General features: G+C 36.5%; 1 protein-coding gene across 3 annotated transcripts in view; it reads right to left on the bottom strand.

Annotated features, from left to right (window-relative positions):
* Positions 1-14,782, bottom strand: part of ERBB4 (erb-b2 receptor tyrosine kinase 4) — a 1,387,693-nt gene that overhangs the window by 964,208 nt on the left and 408,703 nt on the right. The gene's annotated exons all lie outside the window — the stretch shown is intronic.

Genomic DNA, 14,782 nt, shown 5'->3' with positions numbered 1-14,782 from the left:
TAACATCATTATTGATTTCAATGAAAACTTGTTGATGATATCAATTATCAAAGGGAAGTGGAACTTGGTGTTTACTCCAATGAGTTTAAGACTGAAACATGCTAATATTCTGATACTGATATACCAAAATAAACAAAAACAAATACACAATAAAACCATCTAAAATTATTATATAGAAAAGTAAAGTAAGTATGTAAGAAAAGGTTGCCTTCAATAGGCACTGAAAGGTAGGACCACAAACCAAGGCCTTCATGATCTCTGTCTAGAATGTAATTGCAAAATGCAAGGAAACCAGAATTATATTTACATAGGCCAAACAACTGGCCTGTTGGTTTGATTTTTTATTCAAATTGGAGTCTTTCATAGAAACAACCAGTTCTTGCATTTTCTACTTAATAACCAGTTGTGGTGCATTTATATCATACTGGAAAGTAAAGACATACTGCTCTGGCCAGAACACAGTAGAACAAGCCAGATTAGTGATTGTGGCTTTGTTTTCTTTGTTTTTGTCACATATACATAACAAAGGCAGGCATTTTGGCCAGAGGCATAGAAGATAATGGTCTTCCCTACTTCATTTAATATTCCTTGTTCAAATTAATTTGTTCACCTTCTAAATCAGTACATTTTCTTTTTTTTCTTTTTTCTTTACTTATTTAGAATATTATTTTCCCAAATTACATGTAAAAACAAATTCTGACATTAATTTTTAAAACTTTATGTTCCAACTTCTCTTCCTCTCTCTCTCCCCAACCCCTCCCCAAGAACTCAAGCAATTCTATATAAGTTATGCATGAGTAGTCATGCAAAACTAAATCATTTCATTTTCAATGTTTGGTTCTTATGCCCGATATTTTCTTTCCCCCATACCCTCCTCTTAGATCCCCTAAGCTCCCCTCAATTCCCCACTAAAATCCCAGATTCCATAAGAAACCTTTTTTGATCCCTCATTACTTTATTTGCTATGCTTTTTTTTTAATTAAATGTTCATTGTTTTTAAATAGCATGTCCCTTGGGTTGTTGGTGAAATCAGATATGTCATTAGTGTCTCATGAACTAAGTTTCTGAATGGATGCTGACCTATTGAGCACTTCAAATCTGGGGTAGCTTTGGAGGAGCCATGAGTGAGGGACTGCCTCAAGTGCTAAGTGAAAGTAATAAAATATCAATATAATTTCTTATTAAAACATTGAATTTCAGAGTTTCAAGATACCTCACAAATGCTATCAAAACAAAAAGACTAGTAAATGAGGTTTCTATTCCTTGTGTGTGTATTTGTGTGTGTATGTTTGTGTTTTATATATATAAACAAAACTAAGACTAAAGCAAGGATGTTGTTCCTTATTTCACCCCTGTCATTTTTTCTGAACTTTTAAAGCCTTTTGAGGGGAAGAATGTAATATGTCCTCAGGACCATCAGTCCTAAACGCTATCGAAAGTTCACCCCACCAGTGTCAGCTTTTCTGTGAAGGAAAAGGAGTACTGAAAAAAAGGAGAGATTCCTTCATATTCCAGTACAAAATAAAATTAGTCTATGGGGCAGCTAGGTAGCACAGTGGATAAAGCACTGGCCCTGGATTCAGGAGTACCTGAGTTCAAATCCTGCCTCAGACATTTGACACTTACTAGCTGTGTGACCCTGGGCAAGTCACTTAACCCTCATTGCCCCACACACAAAAAAAAGGTAAAATTAGTCTCAGAAGTAAGCTCCCATATTCATATTCATGTTATGGATAATTTGTCCAAATAATTCTTCTTCTTAATTTAATAAGATATTTGCTTCTTTAGTTCTTATGTTAAATTAGAATATAAATACTAATTTCATAAAATTTTAACTTCAAATATTTTCCAAAGTTATAGTTTTATATTTTAAAAAAAACAAAAGTAATTCCTTACATTTTTGTCAATTAAGTGAAGCCATCAATTTCATTACTTGGAGCTAGTAAGGAAATCATACTAAGCTGGACAGTGTCCAACAAGTTGTTGAAGAGATATGTCTATGTCACATAAGGAATAGTAGCATAGAAAAGAGATTCTAGAAGCAAATGATCACTGACTTCATTTATTTGAAGGTTCAATAAGTACTCAATGAACAACCATTTATTAGACACTTTCTATTTGCCAGGCACTACATTTTGTAAAGTATACTAAGAAAGACAAAACATCATTCCTGACCTCAAGAAGTTCACGTTCTAATGGGGAAGACAACATGCAAACAGCCATGTCTATGTAGGATATGTATGGTGGAATTGTAAGATACTCTGAGAGGATTGGTTGGAAATGGCAAAGTCAGAGACATGCAAAGAGACAGGTTTAAGCTTGATGTTAGGGGGGAAAATTCCAAAAATGAGACTTAACAATAGATAATATAGGCTACTTTTGGAGAGACTGGGTTCCCTATTATTGGAAGCCTTCAAGTAGAGACAGGCAGACTACTTGTTCTATATTTTACTGAGTGTTCTTTTGGGGTTATAGGTTAGAACTGATGGCTGCAGAGTTCCCATTCAACTCTAACATTCTGTGAGTCTCTGAACACATTTTCCTATTTCATTTCAAAATGCAAGATCATTATCAAAGGAAGTTGACTTTCACATGACTATAATACAAAGGGAAATTATAAATTTCAATGAGGGAAGCAGCTAGGTGACACAGTGGATAAAGCACAAGACCCTGGATTCAGGAGTACCTTAGTTCAAATGCAGACTCAGACACTGGACACTTAGTAGCTGTGTGACCCCAGGCAAGTCACTTAACCCTCATTGCCCAGAAAAAAAAAAATTCAATGAGGGAGCTTAAGGATAAGAGTAGTTGAGAAGTGACAATTTTCTAACTCAATTCTACTAACAGAAAAGCTCTGTTTCAAATACTCATCTCACTTCAGATTTGTCAGATCCAGACACTGTACTCATCTGACACCTTGATCATTCTAAAACCTCCCATTATGGTAAAATGCAGAACTGACATTACCTATATCTCAAATTTGCCTACATAGTGGTTATACATGCATCCTCAGCCATAAACATCACTGAGGAATTCTACAAGAACTTTGAATCACCTAGAAAACTTTGATTATTCGTCTCACAATTTTATCATCCCAATATGCCACTGGTTTTTATTCTTCTTAAGTTGGCTCTTTACTATTTCAGTTTGTCAAATGACTTGACCAGAGTTTTCTGGCTGGCTTCCTCAGATTCAAGATGAAGGAAAAGTTGGTCACAAATGCAATTTGGCCAAACTTAAAAATGTTTTGTGTTTGTAATCTAATGTCCTAAGCAATGGATGCTAATGTCAACAAATAAGTCCCAGATTTCACTACCTTCATATTATTGCTCACGTCATTTTCTGAGTTCCTGGACACCCAGAGTACTTTGTCCTCTCTCCTTGATGGTTATTAGACTTATCCTTTAAGAACTGTAGAAGTTATTCCCTAAATGAATCCTTCACTTCTCACCCCACCTGAAAGATCTCTCTCATCTTGCAAAGTTCTACATTTGTTCTTTTAAAACCTCATCATATTTATTTTGTATTAGAAGTAGTTACACACTGCCTGACACATAATTGGTTGTATCCTTCTCAACTTCCCAGAATAACTATAAGCTCCATATAGATATGGATTGTATTTTATTTATTGCCATTGCTTTATCAGTCAAAGCACAATGTGTTTCACATTATAGGCATTCCACAAAAGTCTGCTGAATGTTAATTCAATGAATCTCCTTGAATGTGTTTGTTTCATATGTGAGACTTGAAAAATTTAACATTTTACTATTGTTCCTACAATCTAAAGAGCTTTAACCTAATTTTCATCTGTGATCAAACCCACATAATTTAAATAATCCTTACTCATGATCATAAAATTCAATTAACTTTCAGCTGCTAATCCACTGGGTATCATAAACTTACTTTCTCTTCAAACTGAAATTGGTTACAGCACAGTGATAATGAGGACAATCATGAATTCCATATTCCTGTGGATCACAACTAAGGTGTTCTTCCAGTACATAATTACAGCACTGAGGTGACTGGGTTCCTGAAGCAAATGCCAGTGGGGCATAAGATGGATCTGGCCCTAGCAAGTTAGGAACACTTAATTCAGTGTACCAGTGATGGGCCAATATGTGGTTCTTTGGTCAGAAGACCAGCCTAAATATGAAGAGGCTCACAATTTAAAAGGTGGTAATTAGGTAATAATTTTTCATTTTGTCCATAGCAACTAATGAAGACTAAAACTTAGACAAATGGGATCTGCACTAGTGGAAGGACAATCTGCATTAATGAAATCAGAAATCCTTGAGTAAGGGGAAATAGATAGCTTTGCTTTGTGGGGATATTCTGTATCCCTTACCCTATCCACAGTTACTATTGTGTAAAAGAAGTGAATGGGGACAACTTATGGATTTATGGAATACACTGTCATTGCTAGCATCTACCTCAAGGGCTAGGTTCTATTGATTATGACTTAGAGACTCAGTTATATTGTCACATTATGGATAGAATTGACTTTATAAATGAATACCACTAAACACATCTTTTTCTTTTAATCTACACATTGGAGGGCTTCTTCGCCAATGACCATTGCTTAGCTGACTGTCTTTGTTCATTGTATTGACAAGACCTCAACAAGGAGGATGACAAATGGTATGTATCTCATTCTTGGATATCTCAGATTGTATTTCTGAGAGAATATAAATTCCTTGAGGGTAGAGGCTCTCATTTTTGTCTTTGTTCTTCAGGTCCTAGTACAAGAACTCCATAAAGACTTGATAATTACCTATCTAATCAATGGTCATAGGAAAAAAAAAATACTAACAGTTGTTACTAAACCATAAAGAAATTTATGGTTAGGGTTTGGACAATATGGAAGGAATACTAGATTTTGAATCTGAATCTTTGAAAATCTATCTTTTAATCATGATTTTAAAAAACCACAAGTGGTGGGGTGGCTAGGTGGCGCAGTGGATAAAGCACTGGCCCTGGATTCAGGAGTACCTGAGTTCAAATCCAGCCTCAGACACTTGACACTTACTAGCCGTGTGACCCTGGGCAAGTCACTTAACCCCATTGCCCCGTTAAAAAAAAAAAAAGTGAAAAAAAAAAAACACAAGTGGGGCAGCTAGGTGGCGCAGTGGATAAAGCAATGGCCCTGGATTCACGAGGAACTGAGTTCAAATCCAGCCTCAGACACTTGACACTTACTAGCTGTGGGGCCCTGGACAAGTCACTTAACCCTCATTGCCCTGCTGCCCCCCCTCCCAAAAGAAAGCATAAGTGACATTATTTCTATTCCACTATAAAGAATCAGAGCACTTTGAAATTTAGCCCAGGTTTTCTATCAAGAAAACCCTTTCTAATAAGGATTTTATAAGGACAATTAAATAGAGTGATGTTTACATATGCCTTTTAATGAACAAATTTCTAAGCATGGCCTAGATGTCAGTGTGCTACTCAAAAGTACTCTTAAAATTCTTTCATTTTGTTGCCATTAAAAATAACCATAAATGATCAGTGATGAGATAATAAAACTTTTTTTTCCTAACATAAAAGTTGTTCATAAAAAAAAAAAATCCTTGACATAACAGCTAAAAGGAGAGCAATGCAGCAGGTTTAGGCACATTAACGAATGAAAAGAAAATGAGGTCAACAGAAGCTGTGACAGTGGATCACAGTTTGATTAAAAGTCTTTTTCCAACTAATGGAATTATCTATTTGCTTTCCAGAGACTACCCCATGCATTTAGAAGCAGCCACATCTGCTCTTATATAAGAAAATGTGAGAGAAAGGAAATTAATTTGTCTTAAACAATGTGCTGTAAAGCATGTTTATAGTAAACTCATATAACAATGAAGCTCTATTTCAACTGAAATAGAATCAGGCCTAAATTATTTCCATGCTACTCAGTATTGCATATAGATGTGTGTGTGCACGCGTGCGCATGTGTGTGTGTGTGTGTGTGCATGTACATGTGTATGTTTCTGCAGATACACACATACACTTATTGTGTTAGATGGAGGTAAGGAGATAGCTATAAAAAGATTTCATAGAAACATTGAAAGAAATAATCCTAAAAACAGAAATTTATTAGCACTGCTTAATTTAGAGAAAAAGTTTAAAGGCTTATGGCTAGAACTGTAAAAATTTTTTAAATTTGGAAATAAAAGCATTTACTAAGCAACTTACTATAAAAATATATGTAAGCAAGACAGTCTCACTTCTCAAGGGATATCCATTGTTAGACAATCCTGTATAGGGACTACTGGAGATTATACTGTTATATTGTACTTCCTCAAAAAAACCCCAAAACATAGAGGGGGAAATGGTATAGGGGGGAAGCCTACAGAAAGTTGGGTGTCACAAGCCATGTGATGTCCAAAGAATTTATATGTAGAACTAAAAGGACAACAAATAGATGCAAAAATAGAACTGATTTGTACTGTTTCCTTATCAATATATTTATACAATCAATGTTATTGGAATATCCATATTTGGACTGAAAACTAAATGGAAATCACACTTAAGGCAAAGGAAAGTTGTAAAGAGTGACTGGACCTAACCAAATCTACAAAGAAGGAATATATCCCAGAGACAATACAGTTTAAAGGACATCAGGGATTCAATATTCAATTTATCAAAATGATGAATTGAAAAGATAATGTATTATAATACTACCTAAAAATAGGTAATAGAAAGAATTGATGTATTGACCCAGATGCTTACTTTTTCATCCCTACAATCTTTATAAAAAGGGTCTAAAGACCTCTACAGTATGTCCTTAATGAAAATATGAAAGTTGAACAGGCAGTATTTCACAAATGATTATCTAGAGCAGACAATACTTTCTTGTCACAAACTGATTAAAAAGTACACAGAATTCAAACCCCACAACAGTATGTTGATTGTTATTATTTTTTGAAAAGTATTTTGAAAAGAAAGCCTTTATTTTAACAAAGTATCTCCCATTAACATATTAAAATCATATAAGGTTCCTGGAAAAATTAAAGGGAAAAATTTGTTCATCAATACTTTAAAAATATCAAGTGAATCCCCTCATATGTATATGTATGTGTATTTGTCGGCACACATCACATATATGCATACATATACATATATGTATATAAACACAGACACTGTCAAAATGTATATCAATAATAATCTTGTAGGATGCTGTGTATGGGAAGAAAGGCTCCCTAGAAATACCAAAGTCCTCTGGGTACTTCTGATATTAGCATCCTGATTGTACTAACCTTCAGAATAATAAAGTCCTTCTCAATGCAAATATGAGCCTAGCAACTGACACAGGAAAAGTCAAAAAACTAAAGAATGCCTATTGTCCAGATAAACAAAAGTTTAGGAAGCCTGTAACTTCAGCTGGTTCACACCATAATGTTAAAAGATGTAGAGGACTGACACAATTGTGATCTTTCATCAAAATATATGGACGAAGGACAAGAATCTAATGTGATGAGTAAGTATACATGTTTTATGATGTGCACCAGTTGAAAAAAATGCTCATATCATTCAGTTGGCAGAGCCAATGATGAATTAGAGAAGTCAACAAACTATGGCATACAGAAAATGAACAATAGACTTTGGGGTGTCTGGGCAATTAGTATTGTTTTAATGGAATTCACCAACTTCACCTGCAAGGTAGAAGTCCATGTGGGATTTCTTATATGTAACAAAAATGAATGAAATTAAACACACAATTTTAGGAATCTATTACAGGTGAGATCAGAAAACATTTATAAATCACCTACTATGTGTCAGGCACTGTGTTAAGCAGCAGGGATACAAAGAAAGGCAAACAAAACAAAGAAAAATCAATTCCTGCCCTCAAAGAGTACACAATCAAATGTAAGAGACATCATGCAATCAGCTATGTACAAAAAGATATATATAGGATAAATTTAATATAATCATAGATGGAAGGCACTATCATCCATTCAAATTGCAATTTCTTGTTGTTCAACACATATTTTCAGATGCCACACAAGAAAATGGTGAGGACATGGCCTAAGGACACAATCATTTCCATGTGCAGGTGGTTGGTTAGTTTGTCCAGAATATAGAAATTATGGCATGGTATGGGCATCTGGGCAAAGGCAACTCAGCTTTTCTACCATCCAGATAAGCCAGCAACAGATTAAAGAGCCAACCACTGTGGAAATTTATTTTGATTTGGGGACCCTACCTTTAGGTTGAGATTAGAAAACCTTAGACCCTCAGGGTCTCTTCCCCTCCCCCTCTGCTTCAGCTGAGCCAGAAAGCCCCATGGGCTGTACAAGACACCAGGTCAGGCAGCTGGGGGGGAAAAGTCCCCAGCTCCCTCCGACCTGAGCGGAGGTATCTGAGAGATGCTGGGCTCTGGTGCAGCCTGTGCTGAGGCACGTGAAGCTGGAGTGCACCACCCCCCCCCAACCAGCTGTAGCCCTGGCTCGCGTATTAGTTTGGTGTGTGGGTGCAAGAAGCCCCGAGATTTGGAGGAGGACGGACAAGATAGAGAAACAGGGGGACAAGACGAACAGTAATACAGGACTAGGAGCAAGGAGGAAAGGCCAGCAGACAAGATTAAGAGAGGTGGACAAGAATGGAGGGGTGGCAAAGGCAGCAGAGGGCAGACTGACGGAGCAGACAGAAAGAAGGTCGGTGAGAGAGAAACACAGGGGTTCAGCAGTGGCAGTAAGGAGAGGAAAGTTAGAAGCAGGGGGATTTACAAAGGGAAAGGGGCTCAGAGTTAGAATAAAGGACTGAGTGCCCTAAGGCAAGAGGTAGCTAAGGCCCCTGTTGTATTCAAGAAGTTCCAAAGAGAGGCAGTGGAAAGAGAAGTGCTGCAGCGCAGTCAGGTTGTACATTTTATTTCCCTGTATTCTTAATTTTCAATAGTATCTCATAAATAAACTCTGCTTTGATTATTTGGTTAAGAGGCTTCTTAATATTTGGCTTATCAATTTGGGAGTGGAGCAGTGTGCTGGAACTTTATAAACGGCCCACATTAAATTAATAGACAGATAACCAAATAGCCAAAAGTCCCCAGATTAGTCCCCCACAAATTAGTCCCCCCAAAATCAGGCCCAGTCATTAAAAATATTTTCGCATCACTCAGAGATGCCACAGAATCACAACTAGTGGTTATAATTTTCCTTGGCCCTCCCAGTGAACTGGTGAACCAGTAGTAACACATCACTGTCATTCAAATCCAGCTTCTCCATGTGATGTTAGCTAAAGTGGCCAATCTTCACATTACTGTGAGTGTGTCTGATCCCCTAAATTGGTACCAGGCCTATCACCAACAGCTTTATCATGGTTCACTTTCTTGCTCCGTTTACCTCAAGGACACAGATTCAAGACTCATGGTCTGCCAAGACAGAAATATAACTAATGATGGGGTGATGAGGATTACTGTAGAAATTGACTTCATCAAGTGGCAGAATAGGTAGTGAGAACTTTTCAAACCCATAAAGAAATTCCATCACTCCTTCCACCTCCTTGTGCATAGTGTTCCACTCTGGCATCTTCTCTAGCAATCTGAGCTTACTCTGCACCTGAAATGCTCTGTTGGCATTCTAGCTTAATCAGTCAATGAAAACCTGGATGCATCATCAGTATTGCTGCTGGGTCATACACTCTAAATGATGACACTTCAGTTGCCTTTGCATGCTCTTGACAAAGGTTTCAAAGTCTCCTCAGTAGCCATCCAGCCACTGGCTATGCATTCAAGATGTTTCACTCAGAGTAAATAACCAAGATTGCAAGGGCCATATCTGCAGTTAATTCTCTAGCCACAAAACAGTGTCTAGTGGATACTATTAAAATGAGGATCTAAGCATGCTGAGTTAGAAGGGGTAGATAGTATGGGACTGGTATCTTTAAATAGAAAAAGCCCAAACCAGACAATAATAATGGCAGCATTTGCATTTTGTAACATTTCTCTCCCTAAGAAGAAAACTGATAATCCTAGCAAATATCAATCAATTAATGATTTTTCTTTTAGTCATAATTAAAATGAACCATTTTCATTAAATGGCAAAGAAAATTTTCCTTCCTGTTACATTTTTCTAAAAAAAGTTACCTAGCTCATGAAAGCACAGGAAATATGAATTTAAAAAACCATTTTGATCTGCCTTCCATATATTTTGTTTGGTTAAATTCTAGTCTTTTCCATTGCCTAAAACTTGTTAAAAATCATGTTTTATTTGAAGAACTTCTGATCCTATAATATTTTTGTAATCAAAAATAATATTCTTGTCTATGGAAATAAAACTGATGTCACAAACACTAGAAATGTTCACGTTGGATGATCTGCGATTCTAGATACGACTCAATTATCTATTTATAAAAGTATTCTTAAAGTTGACATCTATGATTAACTGTTTTTCAAAACACTAATCATAACTATTGCTTTAAATGTTTGTTTTTATTGTTCTTTATCTCTATATACAAATGCATTATATAAATATTTCATCAGCACAAATGAAATTTACATTACAATCACACTAGGAGGGAGTTAACTTCTAAATGTTTATTTACCATCATTTTAAGGCTCTTTTCATTCATTCTGCTCTCATAAAGAAAACACTGGTTGTATGTCACTTCACTAATATTTTATAAAAATATATGTCTTTGATATTATTGCACAGTATTTATCCGTTTCTTCCTGTATAACCCTTTTTATAAGAGGTGCTCTCATAAGTATCTTATTTATGGTGAACACAAGGTATAATCATAGTCAACTAGAATTTGTTAAATATCTACTATGTGTCAGGAACTGTGCTCAACACAGGGGATACAAAGAATTTTTTTAAAAAACCAAAACATTCCCTGTTCTAAAGAGCTCACAGTCTAAAGAGGGAGACAATTTGCAAATGACTAGGTAGAGAGGTAATAGAGGATTAATTGGGGATAGGCTCAGAAGGAAGGCACTGAGATTAAGGAGAACCAAGAAAGCTTCTTGCAGAAAGGAAGGTTTTTTAGCTGTGATTAGAAAGAAGTCAGGGCAACTAGGTATTAGAGATAGAGGGAGAAAATATTCCAGGCATGGGGGATAGCTGGTGAAAATGCTCAGGGTCAGTGATGGGGTAGCCTGGTAAAGAACAACCGGGAAGCCAATATTACTTGATTAGAGTATATGGAGAGGAGTAAGGCATAAGATAAATGGAAAAATTGGAAAGGAATTGTTTATGAAGTATAGTAAAAGCCAAATAGCGGATTTAAAATATGTTCCTTAAGGTAATAGGGAGGATTAAATCACTGGAAGTTTACTGATTAGAGGGGCTAGTATGCTTGGAATTACACTTAAGAAAGATCATTTTAAGGGGGCGGCTAGGTGGCGCAGTGGATAAAGCACCAGCCCTGGATTCAGGAGGACCTGCGTTCAAATCTGGCCTCAGACACTTGACACTTACTAGCTGTGTGACCCTGGGCAAGTCACTTAACCCCCATTGCCTGCAAAAAAAAAAAAAAAAAAAGAAAGATCATTTTGACAGCTGAGAGGAAGATTAGATTAGGAAGATTCTTGAGGGACGGCTAGCTAACCAGCTGGTTATATAATTCAGGTGTGAGATTATGAGGGCACCTGGGTGGTTTCAGTGTCAGGGTAGGGAAAGGGTCTTATAGAAGAGATACTATAAAGAAAGAAACGACAGGACTTCACAAAATATTAGATGAGGGTAAGGGAGAGGGAGTGAAGACTGGGGCGGAGACAAGATGATGGAGGAAAGGCAGTGACTGTACAAATAGATATGAGAGTCATCTACCTAGAGCTGATATTGACAATGGGAACTGAGGTCATCAAGTAAAATAATACAGAAGAGAAACAGGATGGCCTAGCAAAGAGCACTGGGATTGGGGGCAGCAAGGTATCCACTGGCCCTGGAGTCAGGAGTACCTGAGTTCAAATCCGGCCTCAGACAATTAACCCTTACTAGCTGTGTGACCCTGGGCAAGTCACTTAACCCCCATTGCCCCGCCAAAAAAAAAAAAAAAAAGAGCACTGGGATCACTCATGGTCATGAAGTAGATGTAGATTGAGCAGTCAGGAGAGATCAAATGGGTAGGAGAACAAGAAGAGAGTTGTGTCACAAAAACCTAAAGAAGAAAGTAGGAAGGAGAAGAGGGTGATTGACAGTGTCTAAGGTTACAGAGAGGTCAAGAAGCAGGAGACTAGAAAAGGCCACTTATGGTTTCCAGAAGCAGCAACTAAAGAAATACTTAAATCTTTCTTGTCAAGGCAACTTGGAGGAGTAGGCATTAAAACTTGACGCAAGCTTCTAAATTTCTTAAATCTCAATGACTTTTTATTTGTAATAGGCAGCTAAAGTAATCAATGAAAATTTTACAGAAAGTGCTTTTTACAAATATTCTATCTCTATCCCATTCTCGACCTCAATCTCAGTCTCAATGTGATCTTGATCTGGAACTCTATCTCTCTATCTCTCTCTATCATCTATCCATCTATCTATCTATCTATCTATCTATCTATCTATCTATCTATCTATCTATCTATCTATCTATCTACATATCTACATATCTCTAGAAATATATAGATCTAGATCAGTAGATATCACCAGTTTATAATAAACCCAATTTTCCAAGCTAATAAAGATTACCATATAGTTGGGTGGGTACCATGGATCAGGAAAGCCAGCTTTCAAATCCAGCCTCAGACAATCACTAGCTTTGTGACCCCAGGCAAGTCACTTAAGCTTTCTCTTCCTCATTTTCTTTAGCTCTAACACAGAGATAACAATAGCAGTAACTTCCCAAAGTTGTGCTGAGTATCCAATAAGATAATATGTACACAGCACAGCACCAGGCTCATCATCCATGCTTATAAGTGCTAGTTTTATTCTTTTCTACTAAGTCAATAAATCCAGTATTCTGCTTCTTATTTCAGTACCTTTTCACTACTAAGATTTTATGATTTTCTTAGGAGAGTCATGGTAGTCCTCCATGATTTGGAGAAACCTCAAGGAATTAGGGACATATCACTAAGCAACCTAAGCATCGTACTTTCCCTTTTGGGGTTTTCTTAGCAAAGATACCAGGATAGTCTGCCATTTCCTTCTCTAGTTCACTTTACAGATGAGGAAACTGAGGCAAATAAGGTTAAATGATTTGCCCAAGGCCAGGTAACTAGTAAGTGTCTGAGGCTAGATTTGAACTCAGGAAGATATCTTCCTGACTCAGGCTCAGCACACTATCCACTATGTCACCTAGCTGCCACAAGAAGAGGTCCCTCTCTCAAAATCCTATGAAGAATTAAAAAAAAAAAGAAAGAGTAAGAGGGGGCAGTTAGGTGGTACAGTGGATAGAGCACCAGCCCTGGATTCAGGAGGACCTGAGTTCAAATCCAGCCTCAGACACTTGACACTTACTAGCTGTGTGACCTTGCGCAAGTCACTTAACCCTCATTACCCTGAAAAAAAAAAAAATCCTATGGAGGTTTTACCCAGATCTCCAAAAGAGTCCATTATTCACATATTTTTTCCCCACCTGACAGAATGTAAGCTCTTTGAGTGTAGGATCTGTTTCACTTTTGTCTTGATATTCTCAGAGTAGAACATTGTACCTAGGTCACAATTTCTAGGTGGTGAAGAAGAGATACAAGCAAATAGAGAAACACAGAGACACAGAGACAAACTGGTCAATTTGATGGCAAAGATAATCAAAAATGAAAACTATAAATGTGGAGGAAACAAGTACGTGGATTTTACATGAAAACTCACTCAACTGCTTGTAACTGAGTCATCCAACTACTGTTGCTATACCATAAGATGATAAATAGCTTTTTAAAATGATGAGCAAATAATGCAATCTTTTTTTTTTAAGCAACTGGGGTTAAGTGACTTGCCCAGGGTCACACAGCTAGTAAGTGTTAAGTGTCTAAGGCCAGATTTGAACTCAGGTCCTCCTGACTCCAGGACCACTGCTCTATCCACTGTACCACCCAGCTGCCCCTATGCAATCTTAATAATAGTATTCTTTATTGTATTAAAAACCCAAACCAGAAAAAGTGGGTGTCCATTGATTAGAGAATGGTTCAAAAATTTGATCTCTATGAATGAAATATTACTATTCTCTAAGAAAGAACAAATAGACAGAGATTCAGATAAATATTTAAACTCTTATATGAACTATTATAAAGACAGTTGAAAAAATAAAACAATGTACACAGGATTAAATAACAAATGAAACAACACTAAAATACTTCCAGACTTAAATTATTGAAATGAATAATATTAATCCCAGTAAAGAAGAGGAAACATACCTCTCATCTTTCAGTAGCAAAGAGGGAGACCAAACCTAATAATAATTTGTATCAGGGTTTCTTAAACTTTTTTTTTAACTTACAACCCATTTTCACCCAAGAAATTTTTATATGACCCCAGGGAGAGAGGTATATAAAATAAGTATACATAACCTTTTACTATGGCCAAACTTTTGTGACCTCCACACTCAGTTACATGACCCAATCTGGGGTCATGATAGTTTAAGAAGTTTTGGGTTATATCATCAAACACAGTCATCATATCATTCTTATTTTATTCAAATTTGTCATTATTTCAAAGGAGAACTAAATGGGGAGGGCAGGAGATACCTGATTTCTGATATAAAGACTCTATTAATTCACTTTACTTAATATGGTAAAATTCATAGAAGCTGGCCATACTCTTTCATTCAGTGATTTCAATGCTAAAAAATTATCCTAAATATATAAAAAATGTATTGTCATACATTTTTGTACAGGAAAATATAGGGGATCAACATTTTGAAATTGGCTGAATAT

The sequence above is a fragment of the Dromiciops gliroides genome, chromosome 3, assembly GCF_019393635.1.
Source record: "Dromiciops gliroides isolate mDroGli1 chromosome 3, mDroGli1.pri, whole genome shotgun sequence".
NCBI lineage: Eukaryota > Metazoa > Chordata > Mammalia > Microbiotheria > Microbiotheriidae > Dromiciops > Dromiciops gliroides.
The sequence above is the reverse complement of the archived record's forward strand: the minus strand, read 5'-3'. Positions and strand labels throughout refer to the sequence as shown.